The sequence below is a fragment of the Melopsittacus undulatus genome, chromosome 10, assembly GCF_012275295.1.
Source record: "Melopsittacus undulatus isolate bMelUnd1 chromosome 10, bMelUnd1.mat.Z, whole genome shotgun sequence".
In the NCBI taxonomy this organism is placed as follows: Eukaryota; Metazoa; Chordata; class Aves; order Psittaciformes; family Psittaculidae; genus Melopsittacus; species Melopsittacus undulatus.
In genome coordinates this window covers 1,034,289-1,059,275 of record NC_047536.1, presented here as the reverse complement: position 1 = coordinate 1,059,275, position 24,987 = coordinate 1,034,289, and positions in this window count along the sequence as shown.

Genomic DNA, 24,987 nt, shown 5'->3' with positions numbered 1-24,987 from the left:
GTTTAAATATGATTTTCCTTCACACAAACTATTGTTGAACTCACATGTTCCTTCCCCCCCCCCCAAACTTGACTTTATTTTAATTAAACATACAAAAATCTAATTTAAACAATGTGGAAAGATCAATTATGTATGGGAATGATTTATATGTTATAAAAGGTTTTCTTTATGTATATTTCCTTCACTTAGTATTCACGTCACAGTGGAAAATTACTTCAGCTGGATATTGGACTTTAGAGCACCTTGGAAAATTACATCAGCGTTTCATGAGAACAAGATGATCCTAAGATCCTTCCCAGCTCTATTCTATGATTCTGTGCTGTCAACATGAAGCTTTAACCTCAGCAGCTGCTCCCACGCCCCAGATGTCTTTTATGGGTATGTCCTTCACAGAAACTCATTTTAAAAGAAAACCAGAACTAAACCAAGGACCTTGACACTGTCCACAGGAGCACTAAGAGCTATGAGCCTTGTCTTCAGATAGCCAGCTGGACTAGCCCATGCTCCTGATATACAGTCAATGAAACACAGCAAGCACATAGTATTTCCCCCAATGTATACACCAGATTTTGCTCTCCTTGATCACACTTAGAAATATCTTATCCTGTGAATAAGATTAAATTAATATGGTGCTGTTAAGAGTAGGTCACCTTTTGACAAGTGAAGATATCAGATTCTGGCCTAAAGACAGCACTCCTATATATACATTTAATTCCTATTCTTATTGAAAAACAGGACACAGTCAAACCACAGTCAAAAGACTTTGCAGTATGAAAGAATAAATCAAGCATGTGAAATGAGTATATCTGAGAAAAAAGAATAAAGAAAAAAAGAAGAAGAACAAGGACACTGACTTTATAAATACACTGCAAATCAGTGCAAAAATACATTCCTTACAATTCTGGGCAGAGCAACAGAATATTGTCAAGTCATTAAAAGATGGTGAACATGTACTTAATTTTCAGCTTATTTTTATGCCCCCCTGGCCTCAGTGAGATTTAAATACATGTTTAAGTTTTCTATTTAATCAAGGCTTCATTTTATGAGAGTAACAATGCATTAACCTCCTATATTTTTCTACTGTAAAATGCAACTTACAAACTGAATGTGAGGAATATCATGTTTGGCAGCATTCCCTAGGGGAGTATGGATCTATAAACACATGGATGTAATGCATTTGTTAATGTAATTCTTCTTCCATTCTCTGACTGTTATAATATAATTTTTTTTTCCCTTAGGAAGCAATCCAAATACAATAAAACTAGTGTGTTAATATCTGTTAAGGTAATCTTCAACTTTGTAACTGTTCCAGAGCTCCATTTCGTGAGAGGCTGTAAGATACTGTACACAGACCTGAGATACCAGCCTTACATCGCATTCCACTGCACACACTACTCCATGGTGGGGCAGTTTTGTAATGCCTTGTGTTACTTTGCTGTGGAAGACAGATTTATCTCTCTGCCAGTCTATGATAGATACTTGGACATTATGCTTTAACCTCTTCTTTATTCTTTCTGCTTACTCAAAGGTCAAACAGCCTTTGTGTAAGCCCTCTGCAAGCTAGGAGTTTCATCTGCACAGATGGGAAGGCAGGATACGGCTCCTGGTCTGTACTCAGAGCCATTCTGCAGGAGAATGTATTTCTGAGAACATGAAAGGGGGCCGTGTCCAGCTCAGATGTGAAAGCCACATCTGCTTCCATCATCTGCCACCTACAAGCACTTCAATCCCATGGAAAAACCAAGGCCATCAGATCTAGTGAGACTGGAAAGACCTCCTATATATAAGCCAGAATGAATTGATTCAGTCTGCGTCAAGATGAAATATTTCACAAATAAACAGTCATACCAACTACTAATTTTATGTGCTGGACTAATGAGCAGACATTCAAAAGAGCATGACAAAAAAGCCAGAAATCAGCCCGAGTTCAGAAGAACACAAGGAATCCCTAAGATGGCTTTTTTCAAGAGCTTGCCAGTTAATCACAGAATACACAGAAGCACAGAATCAACAGATTGGAAAACTCAGAAAAAGATCCAGAAGTTGGAAAAAATGTGGGTTGTGGATATTTTGTTCAAATTAATATTCTGGCAGCTACATTTTGAACAAGCTGTAATTTGTATAAGGCACCTTCTGTTAAATTTGTGGCACAGAATTCTAAGGACCAATCCAACTTGAAATCAAACCATGGATCTACATCAGTACATCTATTTACCCTTACTCACCCGGGCCTAAACTACTGAGAATATGATATTTAAAATAAGAGAATGCAAATAAACACTTCAGAATTCTTTGCTTTCAAAAATAAATATGAATTTCCTCTCTCCAAGGAAACTAAAAGGACCTGCATAAGTCTTGGACCAATACCCATGCCTTGACAGCCTTTGTTCTATATATTAATTTCGTACAACACATAAATTCATAGCTAGCAATGAGGTTTTAGGAACAGAATTAAGAAAAGGGCTAATCTATCAGCTATGTTGGCAACACTATATTTAGAGAGCTGAAAGCAGAAGTATTAATCTGTCAAAATCAAAGCCATGGACAATGCTCACTTCTGCAGAGTGGCTCCATCACATTTTTTTCTGCCGTGCATGTTATTTTTGAGTGCTTGCTAAGAAGTTAAATCCCTTTAAGAGGGGTGTGTAGTGTAACAGTGACAAAATAACCTGGGAGAGAAACAGCTGACAAATTATAACTTAAAGAAAAATGAATGACTGACTGTTCTTGCTAGGATAATATGGAAACTAATGGGAAAAATAAAACAAGCAGCATGGAATTTTAGAACCAGAACACACAGCAACATTATTTTAGCTTTATTGGAACACTTATTCATACAACAAACTATTTTAGTTCTGATCCAATGATTTACGTATCTCAATTTTTGCTTCTTATATTATTACCAGTGATGTCAGCCATAATGGCTGTGCTTAATATAAATAATCTATACCCATGAATCTAAACAGATAATTTTACTTTCCTATCAATGATCAGCTGTTGATTTTTCAGTGATATCCCCAACTATTCTGTGCCACAAATACTATTTTCTGAGTATCAAAAGCAAAGATGGTTATTAAAATCACTGATGTAGAGAATAATGTTTTAATGTCAGCCAAGCTTTAGAGGCTGCTCAACATTAGGTGGATTGTACACGCTCTTCAGAGTGACCGCAGCTATGCTACCACACCATATTATGGGTTGATCATGTGCACAGTTGCCCTTAAGTCATATTTTATGTATTCAGTGAGGCCATATCCTGGCAATTTGATGACACATAGTGGGCATACACCTGATCTATAATTCAAAACAGCAAAGCATATTTCAGCTTTGGTAGAATGTGTGCTATATATCTGATTCTTGCTTCTTTTCATTCAATATAAATGGCATTAATAATCAGTGTCAGATTATCATGATACAACCATTTCCTATTTTAATGATCAAAATACTCTGATTATTATAATAAAATCAGAAAGAAAATGTATCCAGGTCACTGCATACAGTTGATGTGGACAATACTAAAGACACTCCTTAAAATTATACAAAAAGGGTATCATAGTCTGTGATTTATTAACCTTGTGAAGAGTGCACTTGAAACCAGTATCATCCAGGCTCTGGAAGAACAGTATTCATCTGCTTCTGCTGCTTGTTAGAAATCAAATCATTCTACAAGAAGTAGGAATTATCCAGTAATGGAATAATTTAGGTTGGGAAAAGACCAGAGGGGGTCACCTAGTCCAGCCTCTTCAAAGTAAGACCCACAGTGAGCTACATATAGTGATCTGCTTCCTAAATAAGGTGGACCAACCAGCCAAAACCTAATATAAAATACTGCAGAGGACATTGATCTTTTGAATTCAGGTCACAGAATCTAGCAGCACTTCCACCTAACAGATGTCACAAAAGGGCCTACACAACACCAGAAATAAATGTAAATACAACAGACACACTCATTCATGCATCAGCATTCATACATCAGCATGACACAGGACCAGAAAAACCATGGCACTGAAGTCTGTGAACAATGTCTTCCAAACATACCAAGCAGTAAACAGCCTCTACATTTGCAATAAGTATTTCCAGTGCATGATATCAACAATGCCTTGTCTATGTTAAGTCCCAGAAGGATGTGGGGCTTGTCTTTCAAAAACTCCTTCAGAATGGAAGCAAACTCCAGCTGGCAAACTAGTTTATAAATACCCACACCTCTGCTAAAAGCAAAACATAATCCAAAACCAGGATGCTCTCAACTCTTCCCAGTGGATTACAGCACTGCTTCATAGAGTGTTTCAGAAGTCCAAGAAAAACCCCAAACACATGAGGTATATATGGGTAAAATACCAGGACATGCATCTGAACTATGTTGCTCATCCTGTGTGCCACAGGCCACTTGCAGTGAAAGGCACATTTCCTAAGCAGGTACAGCAGAAAGAGCTTGGGACCTGGCTGGGTTACAGCTGGCACAGTAACAGACAAATCTCTTTACCTGTCTGTGGGTCTCTAAGCCAAAAATGTTTGCTGTAGCACCTTCAGTTTCTTCTTACTCTCCTCTTCAGGCTGAGTATATAAATCTAACACATTTCTTACAGCTGCAGATTAATACAACTCCTGTTTATAGTTGTGATGTAACAAAAAGAGCAGGGTCTTCACAGTACCTTAAGACCTGTATTGCCACCCCATATTCGAACCCTGCAAGTCTGTGTATGGCATATGCAAGCTCTGCTGGTGGTTGGTGAGTGATGCAGAGTTCAGTCTACGAGGAAAAAGATTCAGCCCTCAAACCAGTTTGCAAATGGAGGAAAAAGTCTTGCATAAGGGTGTGATTTGATTGTAATTAACTTTATCTAATTCCCCTGTCAGACACACTGAATCTGTGTTACAGTAAAACAAGATGTTTCACTTTCAAGAGCATATGATTTCTTCCTAATACACATTCTATCTCATCAACAGCATGAAGCAAAACCCGCTTGTGTACGACATTTTGTGAAGGATAAGGAGTTCCATAAATGACTTTTGAAAACACTGTTTTACATTGTTCTGTTTGACACAATATTCTTTTTCCTCTTCATGGGTAAATTGTAAAAGTATTTCTAACCAAAGACTTATCATGAACTCATCAGTATGCGTCTTCTGTGCTCACATTTTGGATCTATTTATAAAATCAATTCTGTTCTGGGCTCTGAAAAACAAAACTAAAATGCAGCTGTGTGACATGTTGATCATTTTCATTAGTTCTAAAAAGCCTCAATTGAAATTACAATCTTATTTATTACAACCAAATAATCCTGGAGAACCCTCAGGAAAGGTGACTTTTCTATGTTACCTTATTTGTTAATGGAAAGCAAGAAGGGGGAGGAGGGAAGTGGAAAAAAACTGAGAAGCAAAAGTAAGATGAAAACTTAAAACCACAGATGCATGTGTTTGAAGCCATGCTGACTAGGGAAGGTCTTACGCATCACTGTCAGAGACAATGTATATTGAATTACCCTTGCATTATTTGCACATCGTTTATTACACCGGAGGAGTATTTGCTCAAATTTGGAATGAGCTTGTTATTTTAAAATCTGAAATCCTCATGGTATTTAACATAAAGAGATAAAATTCAGCAACTACTTCTTGGAACAAACATAAGCATATTGTGTGTGCAAAAAAGATGTAATAGAGTTTACAGTGATCCTGCTGTGATTCTTTTACAGTGACTGTTGTCTACCTTGGCTTCAGTGAGTCTTGTGACACTGCATTCCATAACATCCTTGTGAGTAAGCTCAGGAAGTGTGTGTTAGATGAGTGGACAGTGAGGTAGATTGAGCACTGGCTCAGAGAGCATTGCCAGCACTGCAGCGCCTACCTGGAGACCTGTAGTCAGTGGTGTTCCTTAGGGGTCCTGTTCAACTTATCCATCAATGATCTGCATGAAGGGACAGAGTATACCCTCCATAAACAGGTTGGGCTATGATACACAACTAGGAGGAGTGGCTGATATACCTGAAAGCTGGGCTGCCATCCAGCAGGACCTGGACAGGCTGGATAGCTGGGTGGAAAGGAAAACCTAATGAAGGTGAACAAAGGCAAGTTTTGAACTTGCTTACGGAAGGAGGAATAACCCCATGGAAGACTAATCTGAAGCCTTCTTTAGGTATCAGAATTATAGAAAAGTTGGCCAAGAATAATAATAATAAAAAAAGAATGTCCCAATTAAAAATTACTCATAAATTATTACATTTTCAGTCCTTTTTTTCTTTTCTTCCCCCCTAGCCTTTTCTTTCATTAACCCTCTTGGCCAGAACAGGCAAACATCAAGTCTCTAAGTGTAAAACAGAAACAGAAAGAGAAGAGGGAGATACTGAACAGAAGACTGAGGTTCATCAGCCTAGGCCCAATACCAAAGCAGATGGTTCCCACACTGGCCTTGATATGGTAGTTGAGACTCACACATGCCCTTGTCCATTCTCATGTGACAAAGCTACTATGAATTAATCCTCCAATTGAGAAACTAAATCTTACATAAAGTTCAAGATATGTCCTTGTTGCCCCCCTCACCTTCTGGCTAGCATAGAAATGCACACTGACCCCCATCCCAAGGTGCCCAACTCTGCAGGCACTGACTGGGGGACCTTGCTCACACACCCTATGGCAGCGTATTCTTGTACAGTTGGAAGCATAAAAAGCAGCAGCTCTACTTGTACACAAGCATCTGAAGACTGTACTTAATGACATAGAGGAAGGAATCAAAAACATTCCCTTGACTAAGACTCCCTTCCTTTCCTTTCAAATGATTTAAACACTGGCCTTCTAAATACCCACAGATCAAACCTTCTTAAAGATAGCTCTGAAGCAGAGATGGGCAGTGGCATCGATATTCAGAAGTTCCAGACTCTATTTGTTTCAAAGTTAGTATTTAAGCACTTCCAAGAATCCACTAAGGAAGCCTTTACACACCACAGATACTTTGTTATCAAGTCACTTTTGAAAAGGAAACATAGGTTCATAAAAGGAAATAAGTGTTTTTCAATTGTCCTCATTTCCTGAATGTCACAACAGAAATGAAGCTGGTTGGCTTTTCCCCTTTTTATCTGTTTAAAATGCTACTTAAATTTATACATTTTTGTGCAAACTGCTATTTCTTTAATTCCTTAAGAGCGATAATGAGGACTGATTCCTTTGTAATTGTGGTGTGATGTTTTTGTGGGTGGTTTTCAAAGTGCACGCTGTGTAATTAGGGATAATGCTGAGAGTTCCTTTGTTTTCTGGTGGATAAGCAATCTTTTAAGAAAGACTGGACTTTGGTTCATTGGGTTGTTTTCCAAAGTAATTGCTATGTCACTGGATATGAAGTGGAGAGGGAATTGATGCTCTTATTCACTTCTGGGTACTTACAGTTTAACATGACAATATCTGATTTTCAACCATTTCATCCTGCGGAATGCTTAGAGAGAAGAAGGATTTTCTTCAACCCAAATGGAAATGGTTTAGGAAAGAATGGCAATTATGAAACAGATCACTGCCCAAATCTTCCTGCAGGACAACTGACATAAGCCAGCAAGAGCCACTTGTGAACTGCAAAAAGCAACCTGAGTACAAAGTGCACTGCTGTATGGCAGCATCATTTCGCTGTGCATATATGTCCATACTTCAGAGAATACTGAAAACAGTTCAGTTTTACTGAAACATTAATGTATTCAGCAGCTTTGAAAATTAGGGTAACACTGAATGAATGGTTTGTGCATAATTACTGAGTATGAAAAAACAGCAAATACTGGACAAAAGCAAAATATGTTGAAAAAAAAGACCCCAACACCACGCTCCTGTGATCTCTCTGCACAACAGTACAGCAACAAGTGTCTTATGAGCAACTTTATTAAATGTAAAATCAAGTATGCTGCTAATGATTTTAATGCATTCTTAGTGAATGGGTGTAATCCTAAAATGCTTTTATTCAAAGATCAGTAGAATGGAGAATACACGATATATGGAATAATAACGTATTGATTTCAGTCTTGTTCTAGCTATAGCTGCAGTTCACACCTTTACTGTGCAGAAAAAGTATATATAATTCCAGCCACTCTTCAGTTCATCTATGCAACTGGTTATATGAACACCTAATAAGACAACATAGGAAACTGCAAATAACTGGTTCTGCTATTGTGTTAAACTAACATGTAGCCTGTTATTTGGGAAAGATGCTCTAGGTCATTCATCATATAAGGACCATACTTGCTCCTTTCTGTTTTACTTCCTTCACTTCAGTTTGCTTTACTTTGGGGTTTTTTTCCTGATTCATTTTATTTAAACTGAGAAGAAAAGAATAAAGCTCTGATATCAATATTTTCCAGATATGTAAAATCCTATTGATGAGTATCCCTTTCTAGTCCTGGAGACAACAGGTTTTAATAACTGCTTTCACATACATACCAAACAGTGAGCTCTACAATCCACAGCTTGTATGCTTTAGTTAGCACTATAATTTTTTTCCCCATGACATTTAGTGAATTCAATTTTGTTCGATAGCAGCAAAAGAAATATCTAAACACTGCTCTCTTGGAAGCTTGCACAAACACTGAAATAGAAGGTAAGTATTGTTATCCTGACAGATAATATAACTTTACCTTGCGGGTAATACCTATGTAAATAATGTTAAAACAAATTCTGTACCAGTAAATGTTAATAACGCATAGCACATACTCATAATAGATTGTTTCATTCCTCTGTCACAATTTAAAATTACCCTTGTTATATTGCTTATTCATTGTTAAGTTTGCTTGGAAAGTCAAGAAAAAGCTTGTTTCCTGTATATGCTACCTTACGAATATTATCTTAGTGGGAAATTAGTGAAAATATTCATAATATCCCAAGGTTTTATTATAAACAGTGTTCATGGGAGTCTGATTCAGCCTACTAAAGGACCAGACCTTTTCTCAAAGCTTTTATACTACTTTTGCCTTATTCATAAAACAGTCATGGTATGAAGACTCAAGTTACAGAACTATTTTAATGTAAACATTATAGATAACCACTTGAAAGTCTATTTGGAAATCAGTACACTCACAAGTTAGCAGCAAACCCCATGAACTTCCAGGACTATTTAGCTTAGAAAAGATCCTGCAGTATTTCAAATTTCCCTTAAAACATCTTGAAGTATAAATATGCCTGTAACTATTACTTTCTCTTTTTGATACAAGCTGAAGACCTGTTCCTGGCATTAAGGGAAGAAACCTCTCCAAAGCCTGGAATACACATTTTCCATGTATTTCACAATATCTCAAGTACAAAGGACTTGCCCAACTATGCTGACAATAGGCAGGAATATCTTAAATTAACACCAAATCTATTTCAAATAGGTAAAAACACAACTTACTTTGCCTTCTCACTTGAGATTTATATTGAGTTACAGGCCAAACAGATAATAAAGGAACTTCAATGAATAGAAAAAGAACAAACAGCACCAGCTGAGAGTGCACTCCTGAGTCTTCCTGCACGCTATCTGTGGGTCTAAATGCTAACAATTCAGCACACACATTTCTCATCTTAAAATGCCAGACAAATATACATATATATACACTAACAAATTATTTTGTTGATGTTTCATAACTGCTGAGGAGCTTTCAGGACTGGCCCACTGACTCATTATTTTAAATGAAATTCTATAGAATCAAATTTTCATCATTTATCCACCATCTAGATTCAAAGATTTATTTCCACAACCTTAACCTGTTACCAGATTACTCAGAATCTCACATGCATTTCTTGTTTTCCAGTGTACACTGTTAGTTTTTAAAAGTTTGCCAAAGTTTTTCCATTTTACACTTGTCCCACACGACTTCAGATCCTCATCCCCACATTGAGACACCAGTACAGTTTCCATAGCCAGTAATTCTGCCTCTTTAAGAAAGCTTTGTCACCTATGTGAGCACCTTCAATCAGAGGAAGAGTGCTGTACTTTTAACATCTTCAACAGAAGCATCTGCAGGTTGATATTTTATAGCTGTAAAGTTTTACACACACAACTGCTGCTACTATTTTCTAGGGAGAGGATCTAGGAGTCAGAGTGGGACCCTGCTGCATGAGGACAGGGCCTGGAACTGACTCTGCCCATGTGCTTCCTGAGATTAAAGAGACAATTCCACCACATTAAACCAAAGGCTGAACAGATGATCACCAGAGTGAAGTTAATGAGATATGGTTTAACCTTGATGTAACAGAAATGCAAGGGCCATAAAAAGGCTTTCATGGCTAAGCTATTCAGAGTTTATTACCATAGACAGGCAGCGAGTGGTGCATACTGCACATGTTATTTCTGTGGACAAGAGGCAGGCTGTGAATGGGGGGGCTGGCAAAGCAGGGCAGCTGACACAAAACTGTGTTTGCAAATGAAAAAGCTACAAGCATACTGAGCTGACTCAAAGTTGTATTTAAGACAGGAACAAGAAAAACCACTCTGCTATTAAAAAGGTTATGGAGCCATGTGATTTTTGCCATACAAATCTCCTGTTTGCCATCACACTAACAGTATGGCACATGCAGTTTGCACTTATGGTACTTTTCTGATGAGGGTTCTCTGTCTCCACAAGAGGTAAGAAAGAAATAAATATGCAGGCTCACTAAGTGCATAGTAGTATGTACTTTCAAAGCCATGCAGCTACAGCTGGCAAATCCAAAGTCTAGAAAGGAACATCCAAAACCTTGGGAAGTTTCTTAGACTTATAGAAAACCAATACTAGAAATGCAGCAAGAGGAATCTCACTTGTGATCTGAGACATCCATGCAGGATGAAATACAGATCTTAGCACTTGGAAGGAGTTTGATAGAGCTGGTTATAAACAGAAAACGTGTATTTCACAAAGCAACAACCAAAATGCTGTGTGCCTGAATTAACTGCTTTGGGGCCAGGAAATCACCCACAGGCTGAAACAAGAGTCAGATAATGCACTGAAAATATCAGCAATGGTGAACAGACATAACCCCTCAGGAATACCTTCAGTAAAATACATTCTATTCTGAAATGCAGGCTAACTTCATGGCAGTTATTAACAGGTATTGGAGGTTAAAATATGTCAAGGTTCTCTTCACTGTAAAGAAAGCTCTTTATTTTTGCCAGTCAGTTCATGGTATAGATTCCTGTTCTGTGAGCACACTTTCCATACTGACAATGCCAAAAGAGCAGATGTGACAGAAATTCAGAGAAAGATATACTTTCTGGAATGGTAACAACAGGAAAAGGAGAAAGAAAGAAAAGAAAGGGGGAAAAGGGGGAGAACCTGGAATCCCAGAATTAGAAAAGCCTGATTAATGGTGGATGCCCTCAACAAATTCAAACTTCTGAGAAGTTTGTGATTTAAAGATATCATCTACACAAGAGCCAGAAAGCTCACAAGGAAAACAAACCATCACAGAAGCAGCAAAGGGCAAAAGTATGCAGTTGCCTACCACTGAGAAACAGAGAGACTAGCCATTAGGGAAGACACACACACAGATACTTTGAGCAGAGCAATTAGATAAGAATCCTATAGGTATGAGAGCTGTAAACCAGTAGGAAAGCACTTGGCTGAGATGAAGTGTCATCACCACACACAGCTCCATGGCTGGCTGATTTTGGAGAGGCTGGATCTTGTTGAGCTGCTGCTCCTCTGAACTGTCTATCCATTACACACCATCAGGAGCTGAGGGCTATGAAATGTGCACACTTGGGGAAACAGTCAGTGCCAGTCTTATTAGAAGTACACATAGGTGGTAAGCCAAGCTGAAGTAATCAATACCAAACTCAAAGTGACTGAATCTATTTACACAACAAACTTCCATTCTGTAATACTTTCACTTGAGCTTATTTACTGTCATTAGAACAGTGAGACTCAGTAACTTACCTATGGTGGAGGCAAAGTAAGGAGTAAAGTATAAAATGAGATTAGAAGGAAGCACCTTACCTACTCTTCAACATGTTTGAGAAGCATTGGTTTGATTCACACTTCTTTTGTAACCTGACAAAATACAAATATTGATACAGTCCCAATACTGTTTGATTCACAAACTCCAAAGGCATTTGTTTGTGTTGTAAGAGATTGGTGCGTGCCCATGCTGTCAGTATGAAAAGATAGGAAACAGAAAGAGCAAGTGGTGAAAACCTTAGCTCCTGAAATACAAACTAGATTTAAAAGGACCTTAAAAAAGGCTTAATATATGAAGTCTTTTTATATAAACTACATATATTGTCAGGAAAGGTAGCCTACCCTCCCATTTCTTCACCCCCTGATATACCAACACTGACTAAAAGAGCCAACTCAAAATCCTGAATGAGAAAAATAGCTGAATTGCTGTGGACACAATCCAGACTTCATGGAAATCAACAGTGTACTATGGAGCCCTGTACAAGTCACCCAAGCACCTATGGACTCACAGTACATACGTATGTTACCTTGAAACACTCATCACACAAAGATAAGTTATCATGTTTGGAGATGCAGCCAAACAACTGCTAGAGCAGTTTCCCATATTGGTAGCAATATTAGAGATTAATGCAAAAATATAATTTTTTAACATTAAATAAAGAGAACATTCTATGTCAAAAAATATACTGGGATTTGGAGCACATTCTCAAACTCAGCAAGACATCACATAAGAATCACATGAGGAGAACAAAAACATCTTACATTTATTCCTCTTTAAGAGATGCCAATATATTGATAGAGATACGAATAATCATACATTTCCCAGCCAGTATCAGAATTAGAATACTGAATATTGCTGATGGATTATGTTTTTCCAAGCTATTCAGATAATTAGACACACTAAGTTCAGAGCTATTTTTGCAGTGATAATGGACTTGTTTTGCTGTGGTCTATTTAACAAACTGTTGGACATTTTTCCTGAAGCTTGTTTACATTCCTGTACATCCCATCTTTATTGATATTTCGTCCTTTGGATTATAGTGTCATGCCAGCAACACCACTGAAATAGCTCAAGACAATATAAACCTCGCTTTTCAGAGCTCCTACAATAAATCAGACTCTAATAACTCTTTAGATCCTTCCTAAATTGAAAAATGGCATATTACGTTCAATAGCTTTCTTATTCATTTGATACGCTCACACAGGTGTGTGTGAGAGAACCCTACACATAATGGCTTCCATTGAGTACACTGTTTCAGAGCTAGCATGAATTAAAATTATTCAGAATTATACATAACCTTAAATCATGTATAGAGCACCCCCCAAAGTCACAAAGAAACAGAACAACATTTAGATATCTTCAATTTCAATGCTTGTAAATAACATACTTAAATGTAGGTACATACATGCATGAATAACCCTAATCATACCAGGCAAATTCTTACCATTTCACTGAGTCAGCTTTTTAAGATGCAGCATATATTGTACTGAAGTCCCACTGGTTTTGCCAGTCTAGTATCACATCAGTCACATCAGTCTATGCATTTACACTACCAAAGAAGGAGTGTGTGAGGTGCCAGACATCCTCAGCTTCCAGCACAGTCTGAGGAAACATTTTGCACCTCCTGCAGTCAAATATTCCAGCCTGAGCACATAACCAGCACTGACTATTCTGAAACATGGAAAGCTTTAAAGAGAAGCATTTATACATCTTCCCACTTCCTTGTGCTTATTCAAAACCTGATTAAGTGATTGAGAGAACTATCTACCCTGGCTGCATCAAGAAATCTTACCTGACACCGAAATCTCATGCATAACAAATATGTATATGCATGCATACACTTGCTTAAGATATACACATATATATTTGTAGTCATTCAGGTTGTCTGGCTGCAACAAAAATACACAACATTTGCACAGCATTTTTGAAAGACTACAAACACTTAACACGAGCATCCTTGACAAGTAAAACCCATTTAAAATCACGGTTTTGTTAACATGTTACAAATGAATAAAAGCAAAATACGAAATATAACAGAACGAATTGTAGAATGATATAATTAAACACTGCCCCTTTCCTTCTGGGTACCATTCTTCAGAATGTGTAAATGCAAAATAACATTAAAACCGAATCTGCATTTTACCCTTGAGCTCATCCAGGAGTCGAATTATAGGAAAAGAAGTTAATTAAGGATGAAAATAAAACATTTAAAAATATATTTTTTTTATTGTCCTTCAAAGATCAATCCAAGCAGAGACTTGAAAAGAACAGTATGTCTGTTTCAGCACAGGTCCATTTAAATCTCTGCTTTTCATTCACATCGTACATCCCAAGAGTCCTGCAAGGACTGTTCTCTTGCTTCACTTAAAAGAGAAAAAACCCCTCAACTGCATTCTCAATCAAATCCATTATTGGAGCATACATAAGAGCTCTGAATATCTTAGCTTTGTGAGTATTTTATTTCCAAAGTTATAATTATGTGGGTTGGAAAGGATTACACAGTACTGAATCACCTTATGCAACCGAAATTTTTGATGATTTTCCATTGTATATTCTATTTTATAATCCTAAGATACAAAATTGCATCTATGCTTCATCTTTTTAAAGTTGTTTGGATTTGGGTTTTTTTTGTTTTGGTTGTTTTTTGTTTTTATTAATCCCTCATACAAATTAGAAATGAAGATTTATTTATTTATTTCTAGCATTTATCCAAATCAGCTTTGATGGTTTATTCTTGTATCTTACATTTAGCTTGAGATTCATTTTCTCCGGGGATTCATGTTCTTTGTCTGTATCAGCTTTGCTTCCTAAAGCAATGCACTGACAATATGCAAGACTGGGATTGCAGCAGTTCATTCCTGCGTCTTTACTGAAAAATGCTCTTCTGTAGGTGGCAATTAAACATCACATATTGTGAAACAATACTCAGTTCCTTAGGGGCCAACCTCAGTTCTGTCCTTGCATTACCCTTGAGTCTCCAAGAAAAAATTGAGCTGATGCATATGAGGACTGTCATGCTGAGCATGAGATTGCACAGTGGTTTTGGTCAATTTAAGAGAGAATTTCACTGGACAACCCTGCCCTGACTTTTTGTGTCCTTCCCTTGGGCTAGTACTGTGCTTTTACAAACACATGGTGATCTAGTTCATCCTTCTATCAGCCAAACTTCCCTCCTCCCTAATCTTTTGATTATACCCATACCCTAAATCCTTTCCACACCCAGTCACTAGATTGTCCTTCCCCACAAAAAGTAAATACACAGCCTAAAGGCAGAAATAAAGGAAGGTAAAACCATTCCAGGCCTGGTGACCCTAACAGTCCCTTAAGCCTGTGTGCACTGGTATCCCGAGTACCACCTGCGATGGTCTTCACCTGCTCACAAGGGAGCTGTGTCTCCAGAAACTCACAGCATGTGACAATTCCAGAAGTGGACCAGTAGAAAAACAGCAGGGACAGACTCAAAGCCACAAGTGTATCAATCCCCAACCCAGAAAAGTAAGAGCAAAGCAGCCTATGGTACTAGAACTAAGATGGTTCAATAGTGATACGTGTTCAGAAGATGGCTATACCCCATGGAACCTTGCTAAGCAGGTTCCTGAAGAGCCCAAAGTCTGCTCTCTTGCAGCCCAGGGCAGTGAGCTTGCTGCACGCTCTTATCACTGTCTTGAGGATCTCAAATTCAACCATCTCATGATCGCTGCAACCAAGGCTGCCCTATCATTCTTCATTAGAACAGAATTCTTCATCAAGCACTGCCATCCATGTTTCACACCTCAAATGACATCTTGAAATTCAAAACAACAATGAAAAATCATTCATATCAGCAGCCTTAACAGAGAGCAAGAACATTGGTTGTAAGTTCCTCAGAAGTCACTGATGATGGAAAAATCAAGTAAGCTTTATGCTCCAGGATCCAATATTTCTAGCTAAAATGCATTAAAAGAAACAAAATAAACCTCAAGTTTATCATCCCTATCTACAACTTGTGGTGTGATACTTCCCTTTATAGTACTCTGAGTCTTCTACCTCCCAAGAACAATGAACTTCAGAAAATAATATGAAAGAAAAATCTCTCTGGCTTTCAAGAATATGATTTCAGAAGTGACTCACTAAAATTAGCTTAGAACAAAGAAGAGTTGGGATAAAATATGAAAATGGCCATTGCATTTGCTTTATGTTGTTCCTGTTCTAATCTCTCTGTAAAGGCTAGATATTTGTAGGTGTGAGACATGGCAAGTAATTGGAATGAATGGGAGATCAAAATTATATAACAGTCATACTGTTCTTAATTATATAGACTCTTGTGTGTGTATCTGTGCATATATACATATATATACATAAGCTGCTTATCTGCTCTGTGCATCTTATACCAGGAAAAGAGAATACTGCTGCTGTTCCTCTGTTTTAATTCCAATTTTTGGACATTGTTTTAATAAAGAAATTAATTTGTCAATTTTGCAAAATCAAATTCAGATTAATCTTTTATTCATATAAACACCTAACAGAGCAAACACAATTAACTGCAGTCTTATCTGGTCTTGAAGTCAAGCAGCAAGCTGCATAACTGGTTTTCTATCTGAGTTTTCCCAATGGCCACTGGAAACCTGAGGGGTTTTCCCCTTATTTTTCCATTCTACTTCCCCTCCCCATCCTGCCTGGAGAAGAAAGAGGGTAAGTGAAAGGTTGTGTGGTGCATGGTTGCCAAGTGGATTTAAATCACGATAGCCCCGTTCTGAGAACAAGAGACCTCAATCAAAATTCAGACGCTTACCTCTCAGCACCAAAATGAAACATCTACCTGAACATCAGTGCTGGGCTGAACTCCTTAAGAAGAGGGATCCAACAGACTACACTGTTACCACACTGAGCCACCATGTTATTTCCATAAGTGGGTTATTAAAAGCCTAATTAATGTTTCTATGAGCCTGTCACATTACTTTCAAATAAACTGTTTCTTCTTTCCTCTTATTGCCTACACCGATTAATAACAATTTGATTCAGAAAATGCTCAAGGATCAAGAAGACAAAAGCCATCCTACTTGCTGCAGAGGCAGGAAGCAAAAGCCAGGCAGCTATTTTAAGCCAAACAAACTGCAGGTATCCTAGGAAAGCAGCACAGCAACAACCACACTGCAGAAAACAATGACACATCATATCCAGAATCAAAAGCCTCCATGAGCCAATAGATCAAACCTGCGTACTTGTCACTGGACAATATATGCTTTAACACACTGCCATTCCATCTGCAGCTGTGCCCAAACAACAGGAACAACCTAATGCCACCACTAAGAAAGAGTCTTGTAACCAAGCTTGCCATTTAGTAAAGCTCCTAAGGTGTCCTGGTTTGAGCAGGAGCAGTCATTTTTCTCCTCCTTGGTAGCTGGTGCAGTGCTGCGTTTTGACTTTCGGGCTGGGAACGGTTGCTGATAGCAAGTATGTTTTGAGTTACTGCTCAAATGTTTGGTTTGTCCAAGGACTGAGCCTCATGCTCTGCCAGGGAGGAGGGGAGGCCGGGAGGAAGCAGAGACAGGACACCTGACCCAGGCTGGCCAAAGAGGTATTCCATACCATAGCACGTCATACCCAGGATGTAACCAGGAGTTACCTAGAAGGGCTGGAGCTCTGGGGGGATGGAGGAGGTATCGGTCAGTGCTTGGTCGGGCAGGGTGGGGTGAGTTATGGGTCAGTGGCTGGTGAGGTGTTGTATTCTCTTCATTTGTTACTTCCTTTAACATCATTATTTGTAGTAGTAGCAGCAGTAGTGATTTGTGTTATACCTTAGTTATTAAACTGTTCTTATCTCAACCCATGGGGCTGCATTCTTTGGATTCTCCTTCCTAATTCTCCGGGAGTCGGGGGAGCAAGGGGGTGAGTGAGTGCATGAGCTGTGCGGATTGGTTTAAACCACGACCTAAGGACATTCTAAGCCTCTAGTGTAACTACGTATGTTTATTTTTTTTCTCTCTTAACTGCCACATACTTCTCTTTTGATGACTCTGTTCACATTTATATTTAAAAGATACATACCTAAGTGTTTTGCTACATGGTATGTTCACAGAGAATCCAAGAAACAACAGAAACAAGTGAGTCCTTGGCTGCCATCATCTTGCAATAGCAAGCTCACCTGGGAAAGGGAGCCATTTCTAGGGAAATATATATAATATGCTTATTTTTTTTTATTTTTACTTTCTAATTTTTGATATGACATTTTTCTTTTTCTCCATCTTACATAAGACTCCATTTTACCATATTACATCAGAGTTAATCCAGCAAACATTTGTGCTCAACTTGCAAAGAACTTGTTTAAATGTATATATGTAGTTAAACAAAGAGAGCTCAGCACCTGCTGGACAGAACCCTTCAATAAATCTAGGATAAACTGGAACCCTGATAAGGAATTGCTGTAACTACTTAGGAAACAGAAACACAGTGTGTAAAATACATTTTCTTTGAGTTCATAGGATTTATCTGGACCAATTTCTAGTTCTGAAAAAGGTTTTCACTGTGCCTTTTACTGCTGCTTATACAACTAGCAAAATTGTTTAAAACTAACAGACAGGATTTTATGGTAAAAAAATGAAGTTCTTGGTAAATATTTTACAGAACAAAGTCACAACATGACTGACAGAATTCTACTAAACGTAAGAGCAATGACAAAAAAAGCTAACTCTACTAGCAGCAACGTTTTTACCACAAACAGTGCTTTTTTTGCTTTACTCATAATGAACAGAAATATATTGTACAAATGGATTCCATTACATAATATAACGTAAGGAATCAATGTTTAGCACAACTTGCTGCTATTGAACTACAACTGTAGGTTTGACCATACCTAGACACTGACTGCTATGATGCAGCTGATTGAAACCAACAGAACCAGCGTCCAGCCCCAGCTATGCTGCAGTACATACACACTCCTCTACGGACACTGTTCTGTTCTTCACCATGCTGTAGAAAGGTTTTCTTCCTACACTCCTCTAAAAATCCATAGATGAGAAGCACAGACAGAAGCTGTTCACCTACTTGGGCTATCCAGCATAGGGGTTTTTCTTACCTATCGGTGTAACTTAGGCAATGCAGGGGAACACTGCCAGCTACCAGGGAAGAGAGTAGCAAGCCCTCTTGGTGTACAAAGCACTGACAATATGCACCTGGGAAAGAAGAGAATGGTGCTTATTTTAAGTCACAAGACTTTGTGATTTATTTTACTTCTACCATCCAATTCAAAGCACACTTGCTTGGTGAGATGAAGAACTCTGTCTAGCTATGCACAAAGGAATTTTGAGTAATTCCTCCTTCATGATGTGTTTTGAGAGCAGCTGACCAGTGTTATTTGCCGCAACCACTGGGATACGGTTAGGTGTTAGAAGAAGCAGAAGCTGGAGGAAGATGAAGAGATGATTCAGCCAAGAAGGAACAAAATTCTACAACATTTATAGTAGTAACTACCACTGAGCTCAACTTTCCAGAGAGTAGAATACAGTTAAGTATTTATTCAGCTTATTTGAAGTGACTTTTCCTTGAAATGGTACATCTAGATACAACACTAGTAAAAAGTGCTGGTGTGCATCTTCAGTGACAGAAAGATGTTTTACTTCGGGTGCACGTTAATCTTCTTGACTGTGAAATCCTGTGCTAAGCATGTGCTTTTAAGGAGGACAATTTCTGCCTATTCTAACCTGCACTTCTGAACAGAGACCTGGCCTAGAATTCAACTACCTGAGCAGGATCAGACAGTAGCCTTTCCAGAGATGTTCCCATTTGATGAGAGATATCAAGCATATGTAACAGGGACAATGATAGACATGGGATTCTTTATGTGTGTAGTCCCTTTAAATTAGGCAGGAAAAATAATACTATTACACACAATGATACTCTGAATCACTGGGTGATCATATAAACATAAAAAAGAATGAAGAAATCGGTAATGTCAATGATGAATAATCACAAATATTACTGAATAACAGTGTTACTCCTGAAAGGCCACATTCCTGGGCATCAAATGTGGAAAGGCGGGGCTCCACTCCTACATTAACATAAATGTGAGTGCCCAGCAGAACTTCATGCTTTTTAATATCTTCCCACAAAGCAGATTGCTAAACCTGTCTATCCTAGTGTATATTCTGATTTATTATGAACACCAAGCAAGTATTTGATGGAAGAAATGTCCCACAAACTTTCAGGGGATACTCTTTCACATCACAATTTCCTGAGATTTATAAATCCCATTTTCAGTAACTAGGAGAAATTAAAAACTTCCAGCTGATGAAACCCAGTAGATCATTTGCAAACACCTCCCTTAGTGCTCTTCTGTTCCACGCATCTTCACAAGCTCACAGCTGAGGTCCCAGTTCTGCTGGGCTAGGGATCAGAAGCCCAGCAGAGCCCATCCTCCTCTGTCATCAGGGATGGCAGAGAAAACTCCGGAACATGCACTGTGCATGATCCCAAGGAGGACTGAAAACGAGTCCAGCCACAGAGCTACATCTGGTATGCAGCTACTGACAGCTGCAAGGGACAGTTCTAGCATCGGGGATTAATAAATGGTGTAGTACCTTAATCTCTCTTCTTCTTCTGTTTGAAGAATGGTTTCTGCTCTGGGGCTTGCAGAGAAGTTTTATACCACAAAAAACCTTGAATTGCTCAATATCCAAAGGACCTTTTTGTGTCAGTGAGGAAGCACACTGTAAAAAATTGGACTCTTTGAGTCCAGTATATGATGCATACATGTGAAAAAGATACTCTGTTTAGTCAAGGTGTCATCATGTAGACAGTTTAAGTCATGTTCTCTATTCAAATATTTTAAAGTCAAATGTATTCATTTGTATTTTTTAAACTTCAAACTCCTGCTGGTATATCTTATTTTGTCAGAAGAGCTGCTTCCTTCCTACTAAGCAAAATAGTGGTTACAGCAAGAGATTGAAATAACAAAATCTTTATTTGCTAAAAGTACAATCCTAAAGACTTGGACAAATTGTCTTTGAAGTTAATACGAGTTTTAGCTGAAAAGGACAAAGATATAGCATTGATTTTGAGCTTCTTAATTGTTTTTAAAGCATGCAGGCAGCTTTATCTTTGCTTTTCATGAAAACACAGACTTAGGACAGTTGCTACTAAAGCTTCACATGAGCGTTCAAAACAGCCACCATCTGCTAAGAAGCGAAGAGCCAGTGTCTTCTGAAGTCACTATCACAGCACATGACAAACAACCCGGACTGAAAAGAACAGTGACAGTCCTTTCAAACTTTTGTTTCAGTATAAAACACAAGAAGAGAAAACACTATTCGATCTGCACTGGGCTTATAATTCATTTCAGAAAAAGGTAGAATGGAGGCCTGCTTTAGTAGATAACACTAATCCCTTCACCTCCAGGACAGCTGCTTTGTCCAACACAAGTTCCTAAACAAACAGAATTTGGTGTTCAGCTTTGCAGTAATAGTTCCTATCACAAAAGTGACTCAGAACAATCAGCAGTCTTGGGGAGAAAGACTCAGTGTTAAGCTATCACAGGCTGTGAATCATCTCTTATCCTGGGAAGGGTGGAATTGGGAGAAAAGGGCAGAGGTCAACACCAGTGCAGCAGAATGACAGCATATGTTTTTGACCAGATGCACTGTATCTGGCTATATGAATAAAGAGTCAGAGCTCTCCATTTTCACCATTACTCTGACCTTCACTGGCCCATTCACTCCAGAATTAGAAGGAGTAAATGAAAATTAAAACAATTACAGTCTTATATATGACCTTTAGAAATTTAGATCTGAATTATGAAATGAGGTTGCTTGCATAAAAGCTGACAGCTGTAAAGTTAAGCATCTTGTATATATCAAAAGTGTAATAGACACGTGGAAAGCTTTCCAATGCAATCTTAACTAAAAGCAGCCTCTGCAAATTTTGAGCTGTCTGTCAGCAACAGGAAACGCAGAATTTTGATCAGTGCTTAGCTTTCTGAAGACATTTACTCTGAAACACTCTCTATTCCACAAGCTATATGCCTTGTTTGTCAATGAGTCAGTTCCTGTTAATAAGTCATGCAAAATGATGCAGATTGAAGTTATGCAAAGAAAATTATCTTTCTTGAAACTACTGTGTTAGCTGATTTGCCTACTTAACATGTTGTGACAGCTTCAAGATCTTGAAACTGTCTCGAGATATACACAAACCATTAAAAACTCCAAGAAAAGCTGCATTTGAAATAATAGCAAGTGTCAAAATATCTTGGAAACCGTAGGGCAATAAAATATTAATAACAAAACAGCTGTTTAACGGCAGCCTACCAAACACTTACAACATGTTGATGTTATTTATACAAGAAAAGATGTTATGTCACATTTTGAAAACTAAGTCCTATGATTCTCCAGAATGCTTTAAGCACATACTGGGGGGGAGAAGGGGAGGGAATGGAAAAGGAGCTATTTAACTAAAATGAAATTTAAGCAGTATATTAAGAAAAATGGCAAGTTAGCTAAAAAGCTTTCTTTGTACACTGATACCTGACAGCCTTAAAGAAAATAAGAACAAATAATGCCTTGTTGTGATGTTAAGATATCTGTTACCTGTCAGTGATTTTCTTATGTTGGTTGATTTGTTTTTAAGTACCAAATGAATAACAGCAGTCAGAAGACTGCTGTTATAGGTTGAATGAGCTGAAGTAGATATATGTATCTCCAGCTCTAAGAGACAAAACAAGCAATTAAGAAATTCATATGGTACACCGAATATCTAGATCACTCTGCAGGATTAACAATCATCAAAATAAATGATGTTGGGGTTTGGGTTGTTTTTTGGTTATTTTTTTATGTTCTCCAACTTTGAAATTATTGCAAATGTGTAAAATCCTTTTAAAATAGCTAGTGACAGGTTTAAGCATTCTGGTCTGAAGCTGTACTTACCAAACCTAAAGAGCATAGGGTAGCTGCCCATCTTGGTTTTTACACTTTGACTATCTGGACTCCTAAAAAAAAACATAAAAAAGAAAAAAGAAGAAAACCCTTTATTTTAATATTTTTTAAGAGTGCCATTTTCTTAATGAGAAATTGATGAATAATGACATTTGGCAAGAGAAAAAAAGCATATGGTCTAACTAGCTGTTTTTACACAGGTTAGAATCAGTTTTGCAATTTCCTCTGGTTGCTATTATGATTGACAGATCATGAAATAAATCACTCTTCCCCCCCTCTGTGCTGGTCCCCTGTACCATCAAAGACACCAGGGGGTAAATTTGCACTGTAGTGTATGAGGAATTAGACACTCAAGATCCATTAACATAAATGGGATTTTTGCACCTAATTCCCTGCACACCATGCTGAAAAATGTAGCCGTAGGATATAATATTCATGTTTTCTTCTTTATTCTATTTATATTTTTTAATTATTAATTTCTAGCATAATTGGGTTCTTCTGAAGAAAATTAAATGCCTAGTACATTACCTAAAATATTAAGACCCCTTGGGCTTGATGTGCAAGATGATAGGGAGTATGTATGCATGCAATCCAGAAACTCAAAGAAACCAGGGTGAAATAGGACTGTTGATCACACATTCAAACTGGCTCTGCTTCCTTCACAACTATTACCCAAACCTTAACTGGTTCAGCCCAAGCCATCTTATTCTCTTCTCTTCCAACATGTAATCACAATGGACAGAGTAGTTTTTCCTAACAACACTTAAATGCAGTATGCTTCCCTTCCTTTGCTTTCACTGAAAACTTCTGAAATTAATTTACCTAATTTCAATCTGCAGCAATATTAAGTCTTTCATTTTTGATAAATGGGTAAATAATCAATTTGGCTCAATTTATTTGCCCTTTTCTTTTTTTTCCCCCATGGGCTTAATGGTTATCTGAAAAATGATAATTTAACTGCTTTGGAATAGAAATGTGATATGAAAATGTCATGCTTAGGGCATGAATTGATAATCCTAAAATATTTCATCACAGAATATAGAACCTTTCTATAAGCAGACAACATCCTTCTTTGCTTTTCTATCTTATCCTGGCAAAGGCAACAGAAAGAGTAGTTGAGACTAGGCTGTTTGTCTGCGTTATATCTGTGTGATGTGACCAACGTTGTCCAAAAATAAAAAATTAGGAGTCCTTCCTACTGAACAGCTCAAAAAGAAAACAGGATAAGCAAGATTTCAGGAACAAAATCCAAATAACATAAAGAAAGCACCAGGTTGGAAGATGGGGAAGGTTCAAAGAGAAATGAGATGAAGAGCAACATACAGTTTCCTATCATACAGCTTGAGATCTGCAAATCTGAAATAACGTTAACAAATTCTTGGCTCAGATAAATAACTTGTTGTGCTTATTAAGAACTAAAGAGAAGCCAAAGCAAAGAATGATGTATCAGTAACGTTGATGACAATGAGGATAAAGCATGTCAATCTGATATCAGTCATTTTCTTGAGGAAGATACTGACAGATTTTGACATAATGGGCAAACAGGAAAAGTCCAGAAGAGGTGCTAGCTTCCAGATCTAAACAGGAACTGCATTTTGGAAAGTGGTGATGAAGAACGGGGAGGACTGCTGAGATTAATGCCTTATTCATTTCCTTAAGATTAATATTGCCAAAAAATGTCAGTAGAACATGCCAGAGAGATTGAAAAACACCAAGTGAAAGGAGTGTGAATTCTGCAACCTATTCAACACATTAAAGATACAATATAAAACTATGAGGTGCTATTTAGAGCTTTCTGTATTTTCTACCACATTTTCTCCTATACTGTCACAATATACTTTTTTGTTTATGGTTTTTTTTTAGTAATGTAAATTCAGGGTCTAGACAAACCATGTCCATATAAGAAGGGCACAGACACAAAGCTTACTTTCTATCTTGGCCCCTTTCTGATAAAGCCTGACAAACAACGTCTCTGTTCTTTACAGATCTTTTCTACATAACATAAGCTTGTATTGAAGAACTATTTTAGTAAGCAACAGCTATGCCTGAAATGAGTTCCACAAAATGTTCAGCTTACTAGTTAATCTCACAGCTTTACACATCACTTGAGCAAACAGAGAAGGGAAACCTGTGCCCATAGAATCATAGAATAGTTAGGGTTGGAAGGACCTTAAGATTATCTAGTTCCAACCCCCCTGCCATGGGCAGG